Here is a 26540-nt window from a genome sequence, read left to right as displayed (position 1 = left end):
CTCAGGAGGCTGAGGCAGGAGAATTGCCTGAACCCAGGAGGCGGAGGTTGCGGTGAGCCGAGACCACGCCATTGTACTCCAGCCTGGGTAACAAGAGCGAAACTCCATCTCAAAAGAAAAAAAAAAAGAAACACAGCACCCTCCTTCATTTACGTATTATCCATGGCAGCTTTCAAGCTAAAATGGCCAAACTTTTTAGTTGCTACAGAGATTATATGGCACACAAAGCCTAAAATATTTATTAAAAGTTTGCCTCCCACGTTCAAATTATTACAATGGTATCATTAGTATCAACTCTCCCCACACCCCCAAATCCTGGAACTTGCTTGAGAATAGTAATTCTGGGAAATCAGGATTGAGTCCTTGCAAGTTCATCATCATCAGAATAAGCAATTCCCACATCTTCACAGGGATTATTCTTAAACTTAACTGACTTAACTGGAACTACCTCTACTTACGTTTCCTTTCCATGTATTTTTCCACCCATAAGGAAGTGCTTTCATCTTTATTTTATATGTAGTTATTATGACACAGTACTCTAGATCATAGAAAATGTCCTATTTTTTAAATTATTTAAATCAGAACTAATTAAATACTTCTTGTATTAGTTCATTCTCATGCCACCAATAAAGACATACCTGAGACTGGGTAATTTATAAAGAAAAGAGGTTTAATTGACTCACAGTTCAGCATGACTCGGGAGGCCTCAAGAAACTTACAATCATGGCAGAAGTGGAAGCAAACATGCCCTTCTTGACATGGCAGCAGCAAGGAGAAAAATGAGCAAAAGGGAGAACAGCCTCAATAAAATCATCAGATCTCGAGAGAACTTGCTGACTATCATGAGAAGTGAGGCATGGAGGTAATTGGCCCCATGATTAAATTACTCCCCACCAGGTCCCTCTCAGGAATTACAGAGATTATGGGAACTACAATTTAAGATGAGATTTGGGTGGGGACACAGCCAAACCATATCACTCCCTTATTTTCTCCTCTGGTGGGTCAGCACCACTATAATAATGATAAATCTCCAGGATGTTTACTTACATAATTACATTCTCATCATTTAACCCCACAAATGGAGCTTGAACTCACCTGGAAGCCGCAGGGTGCCGCAAGCACTGCTGAAAATTAGTTGCCCCAGAATAAGCCACCCTGTTGTGTTCCTTAAATGATATAAGCAGTAGTTATCTGATCAATGCAAAGTGGTTTTGTACTCACTACTTTCATAATTGTTTTTGCCAGTGGATTATGAAGCTCATGGACATAACCTGAGAATTAGCTCTGCATATAAGTTACATCTTGTCTCTTTCTACGTAACTGTATCAAACTTCCTTATGTTGAGCTGTTCTCATTTGAGTTGTATGATATCCAAACACTCCAGTATGATTAGGTACAGAATATTTATATCAGTCAAGATTCTCTAGAGAAATACAACCAATAGGGTATAGACCGATGATTGATTGATTGATACATACATATATACATACAGACATATATACTAACCATATATGAGAGAAGATTTATTATGATAATTTGTTTATATAAGTATGGAGATCAAGAAATCTTAGTATATGCTTTCTGATAGCTGGAGAATCACAAAATCATAGAGACATAATTCAGTTTGAGTTCAAAGACCTAATAACTGGAGAGCCAGCGATGTAACAGAGTCCCAAGGCCTTAGATCTCCCTGATGTTTAAAAACATAAGATAAATATCCCAGGGAAAACAGAGAGGAAATTTGCCCCTCTTCTGTCTCTTTATTCTACTCAGGCTCTTAACAGACTGGATGATGCTTGCCCACATTGCTGAGGGCGGATCTTCTTTACAAAATCTACTAATTCCAATGCTAATCTCTTCCAAAAACACCTTCACATATTTTACCAGCTATCTGGGCATCCCTTAGCCTAGTCAAATTCATACATAAAATTAACCATCTCGGTGTTAGTCCTAGCTCCAAATGATTTACAGAGAAAGCATTGGAGAACTTGCTTTTGCCATCAAATGGAACCCAGGTTAATGCTGGTTTCACACACTGCTTAGACAATCACCTTTTGCCATCATGCTGGTCAGGGCACATACTTTAACTCTGGGCAGTGAAGGAAGAGATGGGCTTTCCTCCACTGACTCCAGCCAACACAGACCGAGATTCACAGACTCTTGCCTGTTTACAGCCTATTCCCTCAGCAAATTCACAATGCTATGATGGTCATATCAGTAAAGGTGTTTAGATTTGGCCATGTTTGACTGTTATTTGTCTGCCCTCATAACAGATTAGTCTTTATTGCTTATAAATCTAGGCTCCATACTTTCTCAGTTAACTTATCTTTTGGGGTATTTTTGGTTCAATTTTCTGTCAGATAACATTATTTAGAACCCATCTCAATCCATCCAGAAATATTCTGGTAACCCTATTTCCCAAAACAATGTATTTTGATCTTTTTGTTGTTTAAATCCTTCATCATCCCTTTTGCAGTTTTGCTTAATGTCTTTTTGACAGCTTTAGTGTCTTTCATACGATGTGGTAAAAGATGGGACACTCTCAATGTTAAACTAAAATACTGTTTTATTATAATCTCCCCTGCAACCAGGGTGCTACTTTTATATGATGGAACCAATGGAATAAATAATTCCTTTCCCAAAAAACAAACAAAAACTGTTCTGAATTAACTTGTTCTCTTGGTCGCTTGGCACAGGAGGAATTACACATTTAAAATGTAACAGGAAAAAGTACAAAAATATAACAACAACTACATATATATATATATATATATATGTATATGTATATACACACATATATATACTCTACCATTTCAGAAACATTATTATATAAAGAAACTAAAGCAAATTTGGAAAAAAACATCTTTCAGAGGTTACATAAAATGTGCCTCTATATACAGACTTATTTAAAATTAACTAACTGCATTTGGACAAATGTTTAGTAACTGGTTTGGAGCAGCAAATTCCTCAAATCTAACAGTACTCTGAGCCTTGGTTTCTTTTAGTCACCTAATCTTTGAGATTCTTTTTCAGTATCTTTCTTTATCTTGGATTTGTTGAATTATTTCCACGAGAAGTCCTGGATACTATTTGCTATTGTAAAAAAAACTGATTCTTTTTTAGGAAAAATTTTTTATTGAAAAATATTAATTGAAAACTGTAGTTATTTGGAATTTTGAACTGCCTACTTGCCCACACTGTTAATTGATTTGTGAATAGAATCAGAAAGAATTATTCAAAAAAAAAAAAAAAAAAAAAAAAAAAAAAAAAAAAAAAAAAAAAAAAAAAAAAAAAAAAAAAAAACCTCAGAAGTTTCCATGCCCTTTCTGGTGGATTCTGCTGGCAGAAATTGTTAGGGGGAGTAAACTAAGCTGCTGCTGCCTAGAAACTGATTAAAATCATACTGTGAAAAGGACCCAGATTTTATGTATTTCAATGCCTACTTTCCTCAATTCTATCTCTTTTAGAAAGAAACACTTTGTATTGGCCAAGAAAGTTACCTCATGAAAGCCCAGCTAGAAATCCTTCAGCATGCACTGCACTAGCCTCTTTTTCCAAGATCCTGAGCAGTTGTAATGGGTGTGAGCCATGTGCTAGGATTAGTTTTCTCCATATTTTTCATATTTTGGCGTCCATTTACATAGTCCTAGAGGCATGAGAAATAGGCCATCTATTTATCTGATGTTTGATGAGTCACATAAACTTTTTGGATTTTAGTTTCCTTATTAATTGAATGAAGGAATTTGGTGGCCAATAATTATTTGTGGCATTGATGACCCAACAAAATGATATCATTCTATGATAATTAAAAGATTTTGGAACTTCTTACTCATCACTGAAGGTGGTAAACATGTAGGCTGCTTAAAACGTGTATCTGAAATGATAACTCATGGAGAATTTAACCTCACCATTGCTTTGGAGGAGCTTCATAATGGCACTGGTAAAATGCAGATCATCACTGGGCAAGAAAGCAAATTTGAACAGATGCTGTATAAATATCAAGATATCAAGGGATAAAACAGAGAAAACCTGTGAAGCAAACAAAGCTGCATAGTCCAAAACTGGAAAAAAAAGATGGACAAAAAAACATAATATAGTAATTTAAGGAAAACTAATGGAGAATATGTTCATGATACAGGAAGCATCATGTAATTATTACGATAAAATGACAAATATAGTATCTTAACCCAGGGACAAGTAGTATCTAAGTTAGCTGGCTCCTGGTTTACATTCCTATTTTATCACTAAATATTTCTCCTACTCTGACCTTTGCTCTGCATCTCACTTTGACTTTCACATAATAGAAAGGAATGAACTGTTTTTGAATTTTTCCATGTGTTATGAATTGTATGTGATGTTTTATATATATTATTTTATCCAGTTTTCAGACCAATAATAGAGACTGCAGATTAAAACTATTCTCATTTGATAGAAAGGGAAATCTGAGTCTTGCTAAAAAGTTAAGAGACACAGGGAAAGTCATACCACTAATAAATCAGGTTAAGAATTTGAAACTAACTTTGATCTCAAAATCTATGTACCCTCTCAATAACTTTCATAAAATGGAGATATTTATGCTATGTTCAAATTAAGTTGCATTTGCCAGATTAGTAAAATATAATATTCAAGTATGAGATCCAATGTTTTCACATTTTAATATAAATTATGCTCTGTCTTAAATGATGGCATAGTTAAGGAATAATTTTTAATTCCCTAATGGTACATTAAACAATGTTTTTAAAAATATCAATGGTGTTTTAGATTTTTTGAAGTGTGATAACATTTGCTTCCCTAGAAGTGTATTCAAATGAAATAAGCAATTAATTTCTTACAATTGGCAAACTGTGATAAGACACTTGTTTCTGTGTTCACAGAAAAATGAGAAATAAAGAATCTCTGTCACCTCTTTTCCACTGTCTCATATTTATCATCAACATCAATAATCTTACACAAATAGGCTGATTGGCCAAAGAAAAATAAGGGAGTCTTGAGTCAGATTATTTAAGTGTAAGGTTCATATTAAATGATGACTCTTAATTAAAATGTTTTGGTTTTAGGTAAGGTAAAAATATTAAGGAAATCTTTTAATCTGTGCCTGTGAAATTTCAGAATAGTAATGATTATTTACAATAAACAAAATGTGATATTATGTACATACAATTATAATTTTCTTTAATAAGTTATATCCTTTTTGCTTATATAATGAGCCTGCATTTAAATTTAGTTCACTGTTAGGTGTAGTGAATCCTACATGTCAACAGAATTATCTTTATTGCCTAACTATGTGGGGTCTGTTGCAGCACTCCATAAATGTTATGCTGAATAAAATAATTTTAAAAGACTCAGTTCTCCCCCAAGTCAAAAGATGCATAGAATCATGCAATAAACTTACCCTAAACACCACTAAATTTATAGTAATGAAGAAAAAAAAAAATAAAAGCCATTGTAATGTATTGAATACTTTCTATGTGGACAATATTATGTGAAAATTTTAGATCCCACTAAATCCTCTCAACAATCCTGGCAGTAATGATCTTCATTTTACAGAGGGTAAATTGAAACTTGGAGAGTTAATATAACTTGCAAAGATTGCTTCAACTCTCCTCCACCTAGTAATGATTTATTGAACATCTCTGAAGAGCCAGGCACTGTTGTGAGCACTTCATATCTGATGGTGAAACAATTAAATGGCAGCCGTCTCCTGATGGAGCATACATTCCACATGTCTTACAGGTAGAAGACTAGTCAGGTATGTCACACAGCACTGTGTTTCAAGTCTGAGTATTGAGATAATTTTCATAATTTATTTGATAGTAATTACCTCATAGCAGCTTAAAAAGTTGTTTTGGTTATACCTAAAAAAATACGATCAAGATCCTAAGAACACTGCCACTTCTGATGTGCCTTGATAGATCTACGCAAATAAATACTCTGGTTTATTAATGGCAAATGTATACTGACTCTAACTATTTAAGGTTTTGGGTCCAAGTATTTGCCTTGTCACCTCTTTAGCAAATCTCCATTTTGCCTAGACCTTTTGCCAGACTTCTTTCTTTTAGGGTAAAGTGGGTAGAGAAGAAGCATAAGCTCCCTCAGAGTATGAAGCCTACAAAGAAGGCCTGTGTGGACAGGCTATTCTTGTCTACTGTTAAGCTAGTATGCCTAAAAGTTGAATGTTAGTCATGAAGTCTTTGCCCATGCCTATGTCCTGAATCGTATTGCCTAGGTTTTTCTGGTAGGGCTTTTATGGTTTTAGCACTTATGCTTAAGTCTTTAATCTATCTTGAGTTAATTTTTGAATAAGGTGTAAGGAAGGGGTACAGTTTCAGTTTTCTGCGTATGTCTAGTCTATTTTCCCAACACCATTTATTAAACAGGGAATCCTTTCCCCATTGCTTATTTTTGTCAGATTTGTCAAGGATCAGATCGTTGTGGATGTGTGGTGTTATTTTTGAAGGCTCTGTTCTGTTCTGTTGGTCTATATATATATTTTGATACCAGTAACATGGCGTTTGGGTTACTGCAGTCTTGCAGTACAGTTTGAAGTCAGGCAGCACTCCAGCTTTGTTCTTTATGCTTAGGATTGTCTTGGCTATACAAGCTTATTTTGGTTCCATATACAATTTAAAGTAAATTTTCTAATTCTGTGAAGAAAGTCAATGGTAGCTTGACTGGGATAGCATTGAATCTATAAATTACTTTGGACAGCATGGCCATTTTCACAATATTGAGCATGGAATGTTTTTCCATGTGTTTTTATCCTCTCTTACTTCCTTGGGCAGCAGTTTGTAGTTTTCCTTGAAGAAGTTTTTCACATCCCTTGTAAATTGTATTTATAGGTATTTTATTCTCTTTGTAGCAATTGTGAATGGGAGTTCATTCATGATTGGGCTCTCTATTTTTCTATTATTGGTGTATAGGATTGCTTGTGATTTTGCATATTGATTTTGTATCCTGAGACTTTGCTGAAGTTGCTTATCTGCCTAAGGAGATTTTGGGCCAAGACAATGGAGTTTTCTAAATATATAATTATGTCATCTGCAAACAGAGACAATTTGACTTCATCTCTTCCTATTGAAATAACTTTTCTTTCTCTTGCCTGATTGCCCTGGCCAGAACTTCCAATACTATTTTGAATAGAAGTGGTGAGAGAGGGTATCCTTGTTTTGTGCCAATTTTCAAAGGAAATGCTTCCAGCTTTTTCCCATTTAGTATGATATTGGCTGTGTATTTGTCATAAATAACTCTTATTATTTTGAGATACGTTCCATCAGTACCTAGTTTATTGAGAGTTTTTAGCATGAAGCAGTGTTGAATTTTATCAAAGGCCTTTTCTACATCTATTGTGATGGATTGTGCACATTGATTTATGTATGTTGAATCTGCCTTGCATCCCAGGGAAAAAGCCAACTTGATTGCGGTGGATAAGCTTTTTGATGTGCTGCTGGATTTGGTTTGCCAGTATTTTATTGAGGATTTTCAGGTCAATGTTCATCTGGTATATTGCCCTGAAATTTTCTTTTTTTGTGGTGTCTCTGCCAGGTTTGGTATCAGGATGACATTGGCTTCATAAAACAAGTTACGGAGACACCTCTCTTTTGCTATTGTTTGGAATAGTCACGGAAGGAAGGAACCAGATCCTCTTTGTATCTCTGGTAGAATTCGGCTGTGAATCCATCTGGTCCTGGCCTTTTTTTTGGTTGGTAGACTGTTAATTACTGCCTCAATTTTAGAATTTGTTTTTGGTCTATTCAGAAATTTGACTTCTTCCTCATTTAACCTTGGGAGAATGTATGTATCCAGGAATTTATCCATTGCTTCTAAATTTTCTAGTTTATTTGCCTAGAGGTGTTTATAGTGTTCTCTGGTAGTAGTTTGTGTATCTGTGGAATAAGTGGTGATATCCCCTTTATCATTTTTTATTGTGCTAATTTTATTCTTCTCTCTTTTCTTCTTTATTAGTCTGGCTAGCAGTCTATTTTGTTAATCTTTTCAAAAAACCAGCTCCTGGATTCACTGATTTTTTTGAAGGGTTTTTCGTGTCTCTGTCTTCTTCAGTTCTGCTCTGATCTTACTTTTTCTTGATTTCTGCTAGCTCTTGAATTTGTTTGCTGTTTCTTCTCTAGTCCTTTTAATTGTGATATTATGGTGTCAATTTAGATCTTTCCTTCTTTCTCCTGTGGGCATTTAGTGCTATAAATATCCCTCTAAACACTGTGTTAGCTGTGTCCCAGAGATTCTGTAACTTTGTGTCTTTGTTCTCATTGGTTTCAAAGAACTTATTTATTTCTGCCTTAATTTCATTATTTACTAGTAGTCATTATCAGTAATCTTTCAGGAGATGGTTTTTCAATTTCCATGTAGCTGTGCGGTTTTGAGTGAGTTTCTTAATCCTGAGGTCTAATTTGTTTGCACTGTGGTCTGAGAGACTTTGTTACAATTTCTGTTCCTTTGCATTTGCTGAGGATTGTTTTACTTCCAATTATGTGATCAATTTTAGAATAAGTGTGATGTGGTATTGAGAAGAATGTATATTCTGTCAATTTGGGGTGGAGAGTTCTGAAGATGTCTATTAGGTCCTCTTATTCCAGAGCTGAGTTCAAGTCCTGGATATCCTTGTTAATTTTCTGTCTCTTGGATCTGTCTAATATTGACAATCAGATGTTAAAGTCTCCCACTATTATTGCCTGGGAATCTAAGTCTCTTTGTAAGTCTCTAAGAACTTGCTTTATGAATCTGGGTGCTCTTGTATTGAGTGCCTATATATTTAGGATAGTTAGCTCTTCTTTGTTTTGTTGATCTCTTTACCATTATGCAATACCCTGCTTTGTCCCTTTTGATCTTTGGTTAAAACACTGAAAGCAATGGCAACAAACGTCAAAATTGACAAATGGGATCTAATTAAACTACAGAGCTTCTGCACAGCAAAAGAAACTATCATCAGAGTGAATGGGCAATTTGCAGAATGGAAGAAAATGTTTGCAATCTAGCTATCTGACCAAGTGCTAATATCCAGAATCTGTAAGAAACTTAAACAAATTTACAAGAAACAAATAACCCCATCAAAAAGTCAATGAAGGATATAAACAGACACTTATCAAAAGAAGTCTTTTATGAGGCCAACAAACATATGAAGAAAAGCTCATCATAACTGGTCATTAGAGAAATGCAAATCAAAACCACAATAAGATACCATCTCACACCAGTTAGAAGGGCAATCATTAAAAAGTTAGGAAACAACAGATGCTGGAGAGGATGTGGAGAAATAGGAACACTTTTACACTATTGGTGGGAGTGTAAATTAGTTCAACCATTGTGGAAGACAGTGTGGCACTTCCTCAAGAATCTAGAACCAGAAACACCATTTAAACTAGAAATCCTATTACTGGGTATATACCCAAAGGATTATAAATCATTCTATTATAAAGACACATGCGCATGTATGTTTACTGCAGCACTATTCACAGTAGCAAAGATTTGGAACCAACTCAAATGCCCATTAATAATAGACTAGACAAAGAAAATGTGGCACATATACACCATGGAATACCATGCAGCCATGAAAAAAGGATGAGTTCATGCCCTTTGCAGAGACGTGGATATAGCTGGAAACTATCATTCTTAGCAAACTAACACAGGAACAGAAAGCCAAACACTGTATGTTCTCATTCATAAGTGGTAGCTGAATGATGAGAACACATGGACACAGGGATGGGAACATCACACATTAGAACCTTTTGGGGGTTGGGGGACTAAGGGAAGTATAGCATTAAGAGAAATACCTAATGTAGATGATGAGTTGATGGGTGCAGCAAACCACCATGGCACGTATATACCTATGCAACAAATCTGCACTTTCTGCACATATATCCCAGAACTTAAAGTATAAAAAAAAAAAAAAAAAAAAGAGAGAGAAAAGAGTGTATATACTTTTTGTATCCTTGAGGTAATATGATCCCTGTAGAGCTCTCGCTGACATCATCCTATGTGAGTGGGGTACAAATAAAGAATGGAGCCCAATAATACAAAATTTAATTTCAAAAAAAAAAAAGTCAGGTCTATTCAGAAATGATATTGCTCCTTTGAAGAGATCAGTCGCATACCAAAAAAATCCCTATATTAATGTTTTGGAGTCTCTGTTCCAGTCCTATCAACCTCTTCTGTGAATCCATGTGGACATGTAAAATTGTGTCTGTTAATTAGCTATTTGTGTGGCATTAAACAATCTTCAATCTTAGTGGCTTGTAACAGTAAATAGAGTCCTACACATTAAATGTAGCTCTACTGCACTTGGCTGGAAATGACTGAACTTGGTTTAATTCCAGTCCAAATTTCTTAACTTCCAGGACCCAAGTTAAATTAAAAGCCGCTATTTGGGCATGGTATTCTTGTTTTGGAGGTGGGAACAAAAGAGTGACCAGCAGAAATATGTGATACCTATTGGTGACTCTCAATAGGACCAGCACATGGTTACTTCTTACATGACCAAGCCCCAAAGTAGTGGGTATGGTGGTATAATTCTAGAGGAAGCCTAGGGAAGGAAAAAAGATCCATGAAGAAATACGTGAAGGTACTGTAATATGGGAAAAAAATACAACCTGCCAAAGGAAATTTATCCTCTTAAAGCTTTTCATTAATATTTCTTTGATATTGTCCAGAAGCCAATAAAATGCATCCATACAATTTTATCTAAAATTATGTAATTTACTAAGCCAATTTGTCAGTCTTTACATTTTATTTCCTTTCTCAAGTGTTGCTTGTTTTTTAACGCCCCTGTGCCCCAATAATGGAATCACTTTAGTAAATTCCATAAATTACTAAATATAGAAAATGCCTCATTGATACACCTAAAAGGTCAATACATGAGCATCCTTAAAGGAAATAGATTTATAGTACTGTATTGGTCTTAACTGATAAATTGTGTTTTTAACAAATTTTTCCCTTCCCTTGTTCTTAATGAGAATGCAAACTTCTGTCATTTGTATAGAAAAGTTTATAGATGACAGGTAGTTTGGATTTACTATAAAGGCTGGAAAGTTAAAATATTATTTCTCATATTCCTTTATGGCAAAGTTTTGGGCAATGAACTATAACATACAAACTTTCATGAAACACTTTTCAAAAGAAAATTCAGTGAACATAGCTTTTTTGGCTAATCTTTCTGCCTGTCATATGGTGTAATGCTTACAACTATAGCGAGGAATTAGAGCCACATGCTAAAAGATGATCAAGCAGGAATGCAGAAAGGGCCTTGTTCTTGATGACGCTGGACAACCATTATTCCAGTCACCCACTGCTAGTTTGATATTTCATTTGCCTTGACATTTTCATGTTTCAATTAGACCTACTCAGTGAAAATATTATTAATTCCTAGATAGAGCCTACGTTTTTTTCAAAAGCTCCAACCTGAGGAATCTCTTTAGTGCATCTTATGCTGCTACTTCAGCACCTCTCAGAACATGACAGTCCCAGCTCTGTCATACTGTTCTGTAATTCCAGTTGACAATCATGACCTATAAGAAGTCTAAAGCTATACTATAATGAAGTTAAGAACTATAACTAAACCCTCAACCACACAAGACCACTGCAATAGATACCATTCTAAACACCTTGGTCATTTCTTTGATTTGCCTTGGTAAAGAAAAATTTTTACTGCTATCTCAATTAGGATTCTGGTTGCTAATGTCTTATTTCCTTCCCCCTACCCTTTTTTTTTTTTTATTGCCAGACTAAAACCTTGGTTCTCTTGTGGTTGATTGTTGTAGTACCAGTTCTAGAAAAGGGCTGAAAATAGAAGTGATGTGTGCTACTTTCTGATTTGAGTTTAAAGCATTTAATTGCTACTGTGAGACCTTCTACATCTCATTGTCTTCTGACATGACAACTAGTCTGTACTATTTACTTGAGTTTCCAAATGGCTGTGATAAACAGGGCTTTTTCTGCCAATCCATAAGTGTCATATAACGTAAGAGATAGAAATAATCATTTGTTTTCATTAAACCATTATAATTTGTGTTTGTTTACCACACCATAATATAAGTTAATTGGAATGATTCAAGCCCAATTCAAGAGAGCTTCAGCACACGAGTACAAAGATATATTGATTCCGACATTGATTCTAAGAAGGCTTTGAGTAGTTGAGCCGCAAGAAGGGCAGTGATGCATCTAAGGCCTCAGGAAAAGTTGGAACCAGGAATTGAATGCTGCAGAACTCTGTCTCTCTCCTTTTCCCTCTTGATGATACTTAATCTTGGTCCATTTAGAATTATTTCCTTTCACTGCAAACTGGCCCTCTTCACTTGGACAGAAATATTACCTATGTCAGTCTCTGAATTCTACAACTTACAACTTCAGTGAAATGAGGATGGTGACTTCTGCTTTCTCTGATCCAAAATTCTAAAATCCCAGGAAATGTATCTGATTGGCCCACTCTGATTACCCTTTAAAGTGCAGTCATAGAAGGACATGACACAGAACTGTATAGATGGAGCAGAGGAGGGAACATTCCTAGAAGAAGAAAGGGGTGGTAGATGAGGATTTCCTAAATGTTAAAGTGTATAATTTATGGATCACATAAACATTTAAATCTATACATGTAGTCCTAAATGGATTTATTTTACTTATATACAATATAAGTACTTAAATATATATTCTCTTAAATTTGTTAAAGTTTCACAGGAAGTGTGATTTCTAAGAATTTGCAACATATTTCCATTAGCTTATAAAATTGCTAGATTCTTTGATATATGGAATATGATTCATGGGATAGAGAATTAGCAACAAAAATTTAAGATAAATTATATTACAGGTCTTAGTAGGCAAGATTGAAAATTAGTATATAATCTGCAAAATACATGAAACATTAATTTGTTATATGTTCCTTGCTAGCTACTTCTATATGTATGTTTAACTTAATATATGCTAGAGTTTATTAGTTAGTAATATATATTTAGTGCAATCTATGCTAATGCTTATCACACTGTACTGTTAGTGATTGCTTCTGCTCCCTGTTTTCCTTAAGGCTATGTGATTAAGTATGACTTTTTTGTCTTATTTTCACTATATTTCAATATATAAATTAAGAAATTAGAAAAATATCTTATATGAGTGTCTTAATTTTCCTTGTCAATCAGGAATTATCCATATTCAAAGTGGACATAATATTCATCCACAGATAAGTTTGTTTTGTTTTGTTTTGTTTTTGTTGTTCTTTTAAATTTAGGGTTCTCCATGAATCTACTCAGCAGCTCAGGCTGATCTTTGGTCTTTTCTTGAAATTTAGCTGTTAGTGCATATAAAAATGTATGGAAACTGTTTTAAATTTAGACAAAGAGAAGTAAAATCAAGTTTTAATTCATGCTGCTAATTGAAAGCAGGAAGGAGTGTAAATTATCTTTAAAAACTACAGTTCGTTTGGGAATTTACACATCAACCACACATATTGAGTTTTTTAAGGTTAAATTTGGTAAAGAGTGACAGGAAAATACAGAGTTGTAACAGGAAAACAGAAAGAATTGTGTCTTAAGTGAGAGAAAAGTTTACTTCTCTGTCACAACAAGTGTGGAAGGAGATGGTCCAGAGACATTTGGTTTGGCCCTGTGAGGTGTCAGGAACCCGGCTGTCTCTCTTTTCAGTCCATTATGCATAGCCTCCATCCCTGTTTGTTTCATCTTCCAAGGTGGCCACTCTTGATCATGCCATTCATCTGCATTTTACCGAGTAGGAATTAAAAAAGAGAAGGGTAAGAACAGTTGTCCCTTTTTAAGAATGCTACCTGGAATTTGCATATACAGTTCTCATTTTAAAGTTGTTGGTGGACACTTAGTGTTATGACCAACACTTCATGCAAAGGAGCCTGGAAAGTGCAGAATTTGTTCCAGATGGTTATTTACCCAGCTAAACTTCAAGGACTCTATCACCATAGAAGAGGAGGAGGAAAAAATATATTGAGGCATCTGGCAATCTTTGCATATCTGCTATAACCACACTGACAACTTGGACTTTTATCTTTCCTTACAATGAACTCACATCTAGCGTACTCATATATCAGCTTTATTCTGGCCTGTCTGCTTAATGGACTCACACCTAATATACTCCTGGTTGCAACTTGACTCCTGCATATATGTATGATGGACTTTGACTCAGTTTCAGCAATATTATGTCGTATTCCTATGAAGTTGGAACTGAGGGAAAATGTCTTTTCAAGGGCATTCTCATTTCAGTAAAATCCAAGTTTATTCCTCTTTCAAAAGCACAGTCACTGTGGACAAGTTGTGCAGGTTGTGCACACAGACTATGGACAGTAGGAAACTAACATCTAAGAGGAAGGAATATCTTTTGATAATTCAAATGCTCAAAAGAGCCAATCTATTCCAATTTTTATTTTAATTCTTAAGTGAATGTCTTATTCTATTTTATATAGTTGCACTAAATTTGCCTGTTACATAGTTCTAGTTCATATTCTGAACCTTAATGATTTACCAAAATATGGATCTGAGAACATTAATTATTCAGAAATATTAAGAGAGAATTGAATGAGAAAATGTGTTTCCTAGTAAAAATGTAGGTCCAGTGACGTTAACAGGTTTCTTTACTATCGATGGGAGTTTCAGGAACCTTTATTGTGTTATTTGTGTTTGGAAATACATGGAAGGGATTTTGTTTGCAGTGGTTGACCAGGTATTTATTTTCTTGCAATATATTTTATAAGACATTGTAGAATAACATTGATTTAATGCAGTATTTTTGAAACTTATCTAAAGAGAAAATAAATCCCTCACCAACATCTCTTGATTTATTTAATTCAGATCCTCTAGAATAAGGTTCTGGCAACCTGTGTTTTTAACCAGCAGCCCAAGCCACTCATTATTAGGCATATTTTGGAAACACCAATTTATAGACATGCTTTGTCAGTAGGAGTCTACAACAAAATCACTTGGGGAGTTTTTTAAAATATACATTTATTTGGTTCCTCCAACATTTATGAATCAGTGAGAGGTGTGGTCCCTCTATAGCCATTTCTTACACTAACTCCCAATTAAGAACCATTTTTTTTAGACCTAACTTTCTTATTCTTCATAAGTTACTATTCAGTTATACCTCACGGAACTTCCAGAGAGAAGTTTTCTTTCTTGATCCCATTTCTTACTATGTATCAAGCTCTCCTTAACATTTTCTACTTCTTTCAGGGCAAAAAGAAATAGAACTCTTAGCAATTCTTTATCTCAGGGCAGGGCTGATAGTAGAAAAAGGAAAGATCTTGAATTTTTGGAATAATTCAGCCAGCGGATAAAATATTTGCAAATAATGAAAAGCTGATTGCTTAAGTGTGAGACATTTTTATAGCTCATATGCTTTTAAATGCATACAGTTGGCATGAACAGGGTGGCCAATTTTAAAAAAGAGCAACTGAATTAAGTAGATTCCCTTGTGTAAAATGCTGTCTGCTTGATCTGTTTTCCAGATGTTTCTGTGACAAATGTTTTCTTAATGTGAAGCCCAACCATAAAAAGCACCTGGCCAGTATACAGCTCTTCCAGACACAATTTTTTTTTTTTAATACAAAGACTTACAGAGAGGAAACTGAATTTATTTTAAGCACATCAGGGATCATCCTACTTCATCTTCATATGGAAATATGAAGTGACAAAAATGTTTATTGAAACACCAATCTTAATATAAAGAGCTTCATCCATGTCTGCAAACAACACAATTCTAGACTCTTTCTACACAGTCTAAGAACAGTTCGGCAGCTATAATTGAAGCATTTACTTTCTATTTTAATTTTTCTGTATAGTTTCTGGCTAAGAACACAGGAATAAGAGGCAATATAGTGGAGTAGTCACCAGCTGAGGTTTTTGAGCCAGACAATCTGGGTTCAAATCCTTCTCCACCATTTACCAGCTATCTAGACTTGTGCAGTTCACTTAACCTGTGCTTGCTATACTTATCTGTTAAATAGGAATTATAATAGTACTTACCTCAGAAGACTGTTCAAAAGATTAACAGTATTTATATAAATAAACACTTAACATACTTTTAGCCAATAGTAAATTCCCAATAATACTAGAGTTAATAAAGGGGATGTCTCTATTGGTTATTAGTTTTGAGATTAAAAGAAAGAAAACTCCATTGATTTTGAGATTGACATTTTGCTTTGTTAGTAGACTAAAATTTGGTTCACAGAGGCTTATTTGGACAAAAAGCAGTAGCTAGTCATGGTAAATGATAAATTCCCTTCCACCTTGAATGTGCTACTTGATTCATTAATAGAACTACTTACCAATTCCTTTAATTTACTGGGATATATTGGAAGGAAAAACAGCTATTATTTCTCATAAAGTTTAGTTATAAAAGTCACCAGAGATATTAGGTGCTATGATGTCATTAGTCCAAGAAGGGAGAAAAATACAAGGAGGAAACTAGAGGGCAAAAGAATAAAAGAGAACAAGGAAGATAAATTAAAGAAGCAAGATAAACATTTGCAGAGGTGTAGGCTGAGAAAGAAATATGCTATCAATTGAATATCCTTTGTGCCAGCTGTACAAGTGCCATGGATGTTTCTCACAAAAATGTAATGGGAACTTTCCTTCCATTATCAGCTAGCAATTTAACAGGATATTTACTTTAAGAAGAAGGTGCCATATTTCAAATAGTTTGCTCATTTGCAACTCCAGATGGGCAAGTCATTCTAAAGGCATTTAAATAAACATTAATAACTGATGAAAGCTTTGTGGACATCTCAAAGATTTGGGCTAAAAGCTATCTTCCTTCAAACAGGTCTCTCTGTTAGTTGTCATTCTGTCAAATCAAAAGAAAGAGATCAGAAACACACATGGCTACACATTGAATTTCTCCCACCTACCTTTTCTTTAAGTTAACCTTTAGTTTCTGGTGGTTATGAATTTATTGGTTTATTTTCTATATGAAATAGACATGCATACTTTCTCTTAAAGCATTTTCTTCAAAAGAAAAAATCTTTCTGTTCAAAGTATAAAAGCAAAAAGTCATATAAAGGTTTTTACAAGTGATTATTAATGTTTTGAAGTTAAGATACTCAAATCAGCCCTTGATGAAGTTTAAACTGCAGGTAGCCTCCTAGTAATACTGTGAAAGTGAGAAAGCTTATTCATATTTAATGGGTATCAAACTCAGGGTTTCTGTAATACATACTCCTATCTTATTTTAAATTTCTTCAAGAAATATTAAAAATAGCAGATCTCAGGATAGTATCCCAAAGAAGGCAAAATCCTAACTATAGCCCAAATTAAGCTTGTCCAACCCACAGCCTGTGGACCACAAGTGGCCCAGGACAGCTTTGAATGTGGCCCAACACAAATTTGTAAACTTTCTTAAAATATTAAGAATTTCTTTTGCAATTTTTTAACTCATCAGCTATTTTATGTGTGGCCCAAGACAATTATTCTTCTTCCATTGTGGCCCACAGAAGCAAAAGACTGGAAACCCCTGCCCCATGCATCTACCTTTCCATGGCACGCTATCTGACTCCATCAAGATGCCTGGACATTCTGGAGAAAGGCATTCCAGCAAAGTTAAAATGATTGACTATATAGTACAATTTTCATTAATGCCCACATTGTATTTACTCATGGCAAAAACCTGGAAATAGTGAAAGCTTTGAAAAGGAAGGAATTAAAATGGCAGCTCTACCCTCATGATGCTGCAGTATTTACTTAGTCTAGCTGTACTTTTCACATGTTCACTCAGTTGTTGATTACTTCAACTTTCCTGAATGATAAGAATTTGTAAATCAAGGGAGATTTTCTATCTTAAACTTATTCATTTTCTTTTCTTTTTATCTTATTTGTAATTATTAATGGTACTGGTCATTTTGTTAATAGATGATTTCAAATAATACATAATGTGCTTCAATGTGAAAATCCCCTGGAGAACTCATGGTCGTTAAAATAAATTTGCATCCATGGTCAGTTTAGGAATCTGTATATCAAATTTTTGTGAAATGAGCTGAAAAAGGCATATTTCCAAATCCTTTACTTATCTTACTTTATACAGAGTACAATCCAAAGTTGTCTTCTTGAACTTTCTGAGGAGCGTCCTAGGGAATAACAAAGTGCCCACCTCAAGAGACATGAATTTAGAGCTTTGAGGTCCTATCATGATGCTAATAACAGCCAGCGCACCTCGTCCTCACACACTTTGAGGTCTGACTACTTAAATTAAAATCCTGGCTTTGTTTCTTACTTCAGCTGTATAATCTGAGTAAATCAAGGGTCTCTTCTGTATCTTAGTTTTCTCATTTGTAAAATGGGATAATAAGTTTACTGCCTCATAAAAACCAAAGAAAGAATAAAATGAGTAAATAGAGATAAAGATTCCATAAAGCTGAACAAAGGAGCATAGAATAAAGGTCATTTGTTATTATCATAATTATTATTAAACTAAATACATTATTTGAAAATCATGCCATATACTTGGCTCCCTTCAGCTCAGATCCATGGTTTCACTGGTACTCACTCTCTATGTAGTTAGCCCTTTTTTCCTGGGGTGGTAGTTTGTTTCTTACCTTCTCCTCTATGAGGTTATATTTCTTGAGATATTCCATGTATCTGTCATAGCACCCATTGACTTTTGCCTGAGTTTCTCTGTGCCCACACGGGGTTGTCACTCTTCTCTCGGTTTTGGATAAAACATCTCAGTGTATAGTGTAGTTTCTGGCTTCTTAAACAGCCACAGAGGGGCAGAATGGTGCAACCCAATTATTTGGGGCTTGTATCTTGACCAATGAGAAATGTAAGATCAAATGGAGTTGGGAAGATCAATTTTTTTTCCTTACTTTACTTGGTGGACTAATCTAAATGGCAGTTCTTTGCTTTCTGGAGAAGATCCAGAAGCTGACAAACAAGCCTGCTGAGAGATCGTTTCTGCCTGTTCCCATTTTGTCACAAAGCCACAGCTGGCATGTTAACGTATCACATGGCTTTGAATATTCTGTTTCATTTGGTTTTTCTTTCCTTACTTTCACCTGCCGGGGCTGGCACCTCCCAAATATATTATCAACTTCATCTTTGTCTCTGCTTTCTAAAGGGGCCAATTAAGACACTCTGATGGCTTTCTTTCTTTCTTTCTTTTTAAACTATGCTTTAGGTTCAGGGGTACATATGCAGATCATGCAGGGTTGTTGCATAGGTACATACATGACGAGGTGGTTTGCAGCATCCGTCCCCCGTCACCTATATCTGGCATTTCTCCCCCTGTTATCCTTCCCCAATCTCCCCACCCCCTCCCACCGCTGTCGTTCCCCTAGCTGCACCCAACAGACCTGAGTATGTGATGCTCCCCTCCCTATGTCCATGTGTTCTCATTGTTCAACACTCACCTATGAGTGAGAACATGCAGGGTTTGATTTTCTGTTCTTGAGTCAGTTTGCTGAGAATGATGTTTTCCAGATTCATCCATGTCCCTACAAAGGACATGAACTCATCAGTTTTTCTGGCTGCATAGTATTCCATGGTGTATATGTGCCACACTTTCCTTGTCCAGTCTATCATCGATGGGCATTTGAGTTGGTTCTACGTCTTTGCAATTGTAAACAGTGCTTCAATGAGCATATGTGTGTATGTGTCTTTATAATAGATTGATTTATAATCCTTTGGGTACATACCCAGTAATGAGATGGCTATGTCAAATGGAATTTCTATTTCTAGATCCTTGTGGAATCACCACACCCCACCAACAGTATAAAAGTGTTCCTATTTCTCCACATCCTCTCCAGCATCTGTGTCTCCAGATTTTTTGATGATCGCCATTCTAACTAGCATGAGATGATATCTCACTGTGGTTTTGATTTGCATTTCTCTAATGACCAATGATGATAAGCATTTTTTCATGTGTTTGTTGGCTTCATATATGCCTTCTTTTGAAAAGTGTCTGTTCACATCCGTCACCCACTTTTGAATGGTGTTGTTTGTTTTTTTCTTGTAAATCTGTTTTAGTTTTTCTGTAGATTCTGGATAATAGCCCTTTGTCAGATGCAAAAATTTTTTCCCATTCTGTTTGTTGCTGGTTAACTCTAATGATTGTTTCTTTTGCTGTGCAGAAGCTCTGGAGTTTAATTAGGTCCCATTTGTCTATTTTGGCTTTTGTTGCCAATGCTTTTGGTCTTTTAGTCATGAAGTCCTTGCCTATGACTATGTCCTGAATGGTTTTGCCTAGGATTTCTTCTAGGGTTTTTATGGTGTTAGGTCTTATGTTTAAATCTTTAATCCATCTGGAGTTAATTTTAGTGTAAGATATCAGGAAGGGGTCCAGTTTCTGCTTTCTGCACATGACTAGCTAGTTTTCCCAACACATTTATTAAACAGGGAATCCTTTCCCCATTGCTTGTTTTTGTCAGGATTTACAAAGTTCAGATGGTTGTAGATGTGTGGTGTTGCCTCCAAGGCCTCTGTTCTGTTCCATTGGTCTGTATCTCTGTTTTGGTACCAGAACCATGCTGTTTTGATTACTGTAGCCTTGTAGTATAGTTTGAAGTCAGGTAGCTTGATGCCTCCGGCTTTGCTCGTTTTGCTTAGGATTGTCTTGGGAAAACATTCCATGCTCATGGTTGGGAAGAATCAATATTGTGAAAATGGCCATACTGCCCACAGTAATTTATAGATTCAATGCCATCCCCATCAAGCTACCAATGACCTTCTTCACAGAACTGGAAAAAAACACCTTAAACTTCATATGAAACCAAGAGAGAGCCTGCATAGCCAAGACACTCTGATGGCTTTTTAAAGGAAATTTTATTTTATTACAGAATAGCTTAGCATTGAGGTTCTTAGTTTTCATTTAACTTGGGAGCTGCCACAACATTTAGTACTCAAGAATCTACTCATATCAATGGCAAGTGCCCTATTCTCTTTTACCTTTAATCTTTACATGGCCTTTCTTCAATATAATCTATTACCACTACCTCTTTCTTCATCATTTGAATAATGGGCTCAGGGACAATTTTCCTGAGTGTGGCATCTCTCCTTGTGAGTGTGACAGAGTAAGAGCTCCTCATTGCAGATACAGTCAGTTCTCCAGTAGCTTCATTTTCTGTCCTCTGACACACTTGAACCAGAGCCTAAGAGTTGTTTCTAATCACATTGCCATTCAGCTCCTAAACAATCATTTGTAGGTACTAATCATTTATTTCTGGATCATCAGTATATTTTTTCTAGCACTCTGTATCTCACCAGTATTGCACACCTCACCTTTCAGATGGATGAATTGGAAGTTATATACAAGATTCTATATAAATAACTGATTCATGCAGTCTACACACCCAATTTATTAGCTCTTCGAAAAAATACTGCAAACATATCAATCATATATGCACACTTGCCATATTTATTTTCCATTAAAAGTGAAGACAAACATATTTGTTAAGAGCTTAATTTCTCACCTCAGATTTTGATAAAACTCTGGGTTCTTACCTTTTTCTTTGTATTATTTGAGGAAAGTATCTTAGCTTCTCTAGCCTTAGGTATTGTAATCTGAAAAGCTATAAAAACAATTTCTTCTTCATAAGGTTGCTGTGTGAAATAGGGAAAAATTTAATTCTTATAAATTCATGTTGAGCATCTGTTATATGTCAAATATTCTTCTAGTCCCTGAGGATAAAAACAATATCTGAAAATATACTTCTTTTCACTGGCTAGACCAAAATGAATAAGAAATGACAGTTATTATTACTGTTATTAACATTGTTTTCAATTATCCCATATTTTATTTCACTATACTGCCTAATCGTTTTGGGTGCTGCTGTTAGTCTTTGTTAGCAATATTAGTGTCCCACAACACGTGTTTATCTTCATCTTTTACCATCCTCCCTCTACACATACATATACCACAACTCATTCCATTTTGACCTTGATAGTCTGCTTACTATTACTTGAATTTGTCAACCCTAGTCTTATTTAAGGATTTTATACTTGCTATTTTTTCCCCTCGCCTGGAATACTTGTGCTTTAGATAACCATATGACCTTCAGTTTCCCTTCCTTCTAGTCTGCACTCAAATGTGTTCTTAGCCACTCTATATAAAATAGCATATCTCCACAAACCATCAACATCTAGCCTCTTCCCTGCTTTATTTTTCTTTAAAACACTTATCAAGATGTGACTTGTGTGTGTGTGCATGTATAGTTGTTTGTTGTCTTTCTTTTTTATGTTAATTTTCCAAAAACTATAAAAAATTACTCTTAGACAAATGTAAAAAGAATAAATGTTAAAATGTTATTCTATTCCTTGATTAATAAGACAGTCAACATAATGATAAAACTTGTTTAAAAGCATTGGGTAGAAATAGGCACTTTAATAAAGAAATGTCACAATAAGATAGTTGAGTTATACAGGATTATTAATGTATGGCAGCAAAATGAAATGTAACCTTTGGCACTATCTATTCCATTGGGTGAAAATCATTTACATCTTTATTGGACAAAAGTTTATGAGTTAACCTCTGCCCAAAAGAGTTGTAAAATAGCCTTACTGATGGTAAGTAAAGCCCAAAATTGCATTGAAAAGGATACTCACTAATCTCTTTGCCTATTTCTAAGTTGTAGATAATTTTTCTTACTTCTAACATCTGGGAATTTGCTTTTTCACTGCTAGATTCCTACATCTTTTTTTTTTAAATGAGCAGTTATTATGCTTTTGTGTTAGCTTAAGTTCTCTCCCAGAAATAGACTTGAAACAAGGATTTGCTTTCCTAAAGTTTGAGAGCTCATCCAGAAAAACTTGTAGGAAAGTGAGGAAATGAGATAGGGAAGAGAAGGAAGCCAAAATGAATGAAACAATAGTCAAGTTATCAATCCAGAAGATGGGAGTTTAATTCCCTGAAGCAATGTGAGAGTCAGTGCAGAAAATAGCTCTGAGTTATTCCAGCTCAAGAATGAAGGACTTAGGGTGCATATTTACCAAATATTTGACTATAATCTATTGAGGCCTACTCCTATAAATGTTACCTTTATTTTATGTCTAGTTTTCCCTGAGTGCAGGCTGAATATGTTTCTCAGGCAAAACTAAACACAAAGCAGCAAAATAAAACAAAACAAAAGCCTTTCAACAGAGGATTCAGGTATTTTCACTAAGCAGCCTTCAGCAGTTGGGTCTCAAGGGGAAATGCTACTGACAATATCTGATATGTTGTTCTATATAGAAAAAGTATGATTGAATAAATGAATGAAATGTTTCTAAGGGGGCTTGTAATTGAGACACCACATTAAGTGATATGAAGATACTGGAAACCTATCAGCTTTCTTGTCTAGGTGACAGAGTAGAACAAAACCTTAGGGTCTGGTATCAGAGAGACTAGGTCTATGTCATTTTAGCTACATAAGCTGGGTCAGGTGACTTAACTTTTCTAAATTTCAACTTTCTTACCTCTAAAAATTGAGATTATCTTAACTTGCCAATTATGAAAGCATCACTAAAGTTCATATATATATATATAGTTACCCAAAAGGAATAGGATTTATACTGAATAAAATCTAGTCTCTATTTAAAGTTTTAACATATCTAAATTGAAAACATAATAAGTTAAATGTGTTGGTCAGTAATAGACTATGAGCATTAAAGGTATACCTGATAAGCCTGTTTTGCAAGTGGGGAAGAAGGACTCAATCTATTTTCAATAAAAACCATTTTCCAAGATCATCCAACTTACTTCTTTGGTTTAACAGGAGACTCAGTGATCATAGTTTGATTATCATTGTTTTCCATTGTAAAAATGCCTCTAATGAAAAACTGTCATATCAATAAGAGTATTATTATGTTTCTAGTTAAATTTATGTGCCTTATACGTTAATTTTTAAAATGTGACTTTTGTTTTCTCCGTAAGTTTCTATGGGTCAGTGACACTGATGAAATTGCAATGGTGAGGATAAGAGCAGAACTTTGTTAAATGCCATACTGTGAGGACTTTTAAGAGACAGCCAATCACTCTGTCTTTTGTCTTCATGCAAAATATCACCAATAAATTCATGTGCCCAAAAGACAGGGGATATTCCCAATTTAGAAAAGAATGGATAAAGGAAATATATAAGAATTTGGAGGAAAATTTATTAAAGAAACACCAATATCTCACCTGAAATAAGACAAGTTGGACTCAGTCATTTTGACTTTCTTGTTTTCAATGTAAACTGGAGGAAGGGATAAAAATAATGAAGATGCAAGAGTAATTTCTAGCAGGAAAGGCAGAATCTATGAGGAAGGGAGGTTAAGAAGAGAAGAGAGCCTACAGCCTTAGATGAAGATGATCTCCTCAGAAATGAATTATTCTGAATGCAAGTGATTATTAAAATATAAAGAAAATGGATATACATTTTCAAATATTCAAGAACCCATACCCTAATAAACCCTGTACTATTCTGGACAACATGAATAAATAAAAGAAGAAAGACCAACAGACTAAAAATTGACCATAATCATGGTCTAATGGAACAATGGTGATCTTTAGAGATGATTAAATGGAGCACTCAGTCTAAATACACATAAATATTACAAAAAATACATATTATAAATTTGGACAATTTAAAAATACTAAAATAAAATTAAAATTCTGTGTATGAAAAACAGGAAGAGAAGGGTAAAGACAATAATTTTCTCTGCTTGTTTAGCAGAGTATAGATATTACCTAAAGTGAAAAAGTCGAGAAAAAGGTTAGTTATGCTATTTAAAGCCATCAACAAAAAACGAGAATAAAAAATCTCTCTCTTGAGAATGGGGAGCCATATTATTTAAAAAAAAAAAGAAATAGAGTTTTGTATATGTTACATAATGTTTTAAAGGTAATTAATATGAAATGAAATCAAAATCGATAATATGATTATCTGAATTACCATTAGAAAAGTCACCCAGCTCCGGGATAAAGAATTTTGTCTGTTGGGTTCACTCTTATCATCTCCGCTCATACAATAGTGCCCTCTATAAACAATAGCAACTTAAATATGTAATGAATATGTAAACAAGAAAAAAATAGGGTCAATACAGTTACCAAATATGTAAATAAAGTTTTAAAATCAGATAATATAAAAAGCTAAAATTAAAAGTCAAGACACATCTCTTATAACAAGACATATAAATAGAATAAACCCACCTAAAAGTAGTCTCATGCTAAGTCAAAAACCAAAACCTAAGGATATTTTGTCTCATTACAAAGATATCTAAAACAAAAACATTAAAAAGATTCAAAGTAAAAAGAAGTTTATAGCTCGAATATGGACGGGAAGGGAGAAAAATAGGAGAAATTAAAGATAACACATAGTTTGTCTTTATGATGGTTAATTGTGGTATTATATATTTAGATGTAAAGAATTTTAAAAAAAAAAGTAGATCAAGGGAGTGGGGGAAAATTTGGATAACTTTATCCCCCTTAATACTGAGATTCTACTAGATGCCTAAGTGGAGGTGTGAAGTAGGAATTATAAAATGTTAAGTTTGAATTTCTAGGGATAAGTCAGTGATATAAATATAGTTGGAAATCATTAACAAATATCTGACACCTTAGACATTTTGAGCTAATATAATACCATATGATGGAAAAGTTATAAATATCACAAATTTATTTCTCACAGTACTGAAGGCTAGAAGTTCAAAATCAAGGGTCTGGAGAATGCTGTCTTTTGGGTTGCACAGTGCTGACTCTTTGTTGTGTCCTCAAATGGGGAAAAGAAGGCTAGAGAGCTCTCTAATTTCTCTTCTATCAGGGCACAATCCCTTTCATGAGGGCTCTACCCTCATAGCCTCATTGCCTCCAAAATACCTTACCTCCTAAGGCCATAACATTGGAGGTTAAGATTTCATTATATGAATTTTGGGTGAACACAAACATTCAGCCCACTGCATATGGTATTTAAAGTCACAGAGGAAGATGGCTAAGTAGGAACAGCCCCAGAGCACAGTTCCCAGTGACAGAGACAAAGAAGGCGAGTGATCACCGCATTTCCAACTGAGGTACCGGTTTCATTTCAATGGGATTTGTTGGACTTGGGTGTAGCCCAAGGAGGGTGAGCAGAGGCAGGGCAGGACACTGCCCCATCCAGGAAGTACAACTGACCAGACGATCAGGAACTTTACCCCCTTGGCACTCCGATTCAGATACTGTGCTCCTAGCATGGCTGTTGCAACCCACAGTCCAGGAGAATGCCACCGGGCTGAAAAGCGACACGAGTTACTAACACAGATCTAAGCAGCAGCTCTGGCTGGCCCTGCGCTGTGAGTTGTCAGCACAAAACTGGGCGGAAGTCTTGATTAGCACTGAGAGCAACCGTGGGATGGATCTACCTGCCCCCTAGAAAGAGGGAGAGCTGAAAGCAGAGAGACAGGTGATATGGGTTGGCAGGTCCCACCCCCACAAATACCAGCAAACTGAAGCCCTCTTCTTTGAGAATTTTGCAGCCAGTATATAAGTTTGAGCTCAGCCTTGGAGGATGGAGCACAGTGGGGGTAAGGGCATCCGCCATCACGAAGGTGGGGGTCTAATCTCATTTGTGTAAACAAAACCCAGAGGAAGCCTATACAGCAGCT

This window comes from Cebus imitator, unplaced genomic scaffold (assembly GCF_001604975.1).
Source record: "Cebus imitator isolate Cc_AM_T3 unplaced genomic scaffold, Cebus_imitator-1.0 Scaffold479, whole genome shotgun sequence".
Lineage (NCBI taxonomy): Eukaryota > Metazoa > Chordata > Mammalia > Primates > Cebidae > Cebus > Cebus imitator.
Note: the sequence above shows the minus strand (reverse complement) of the source record.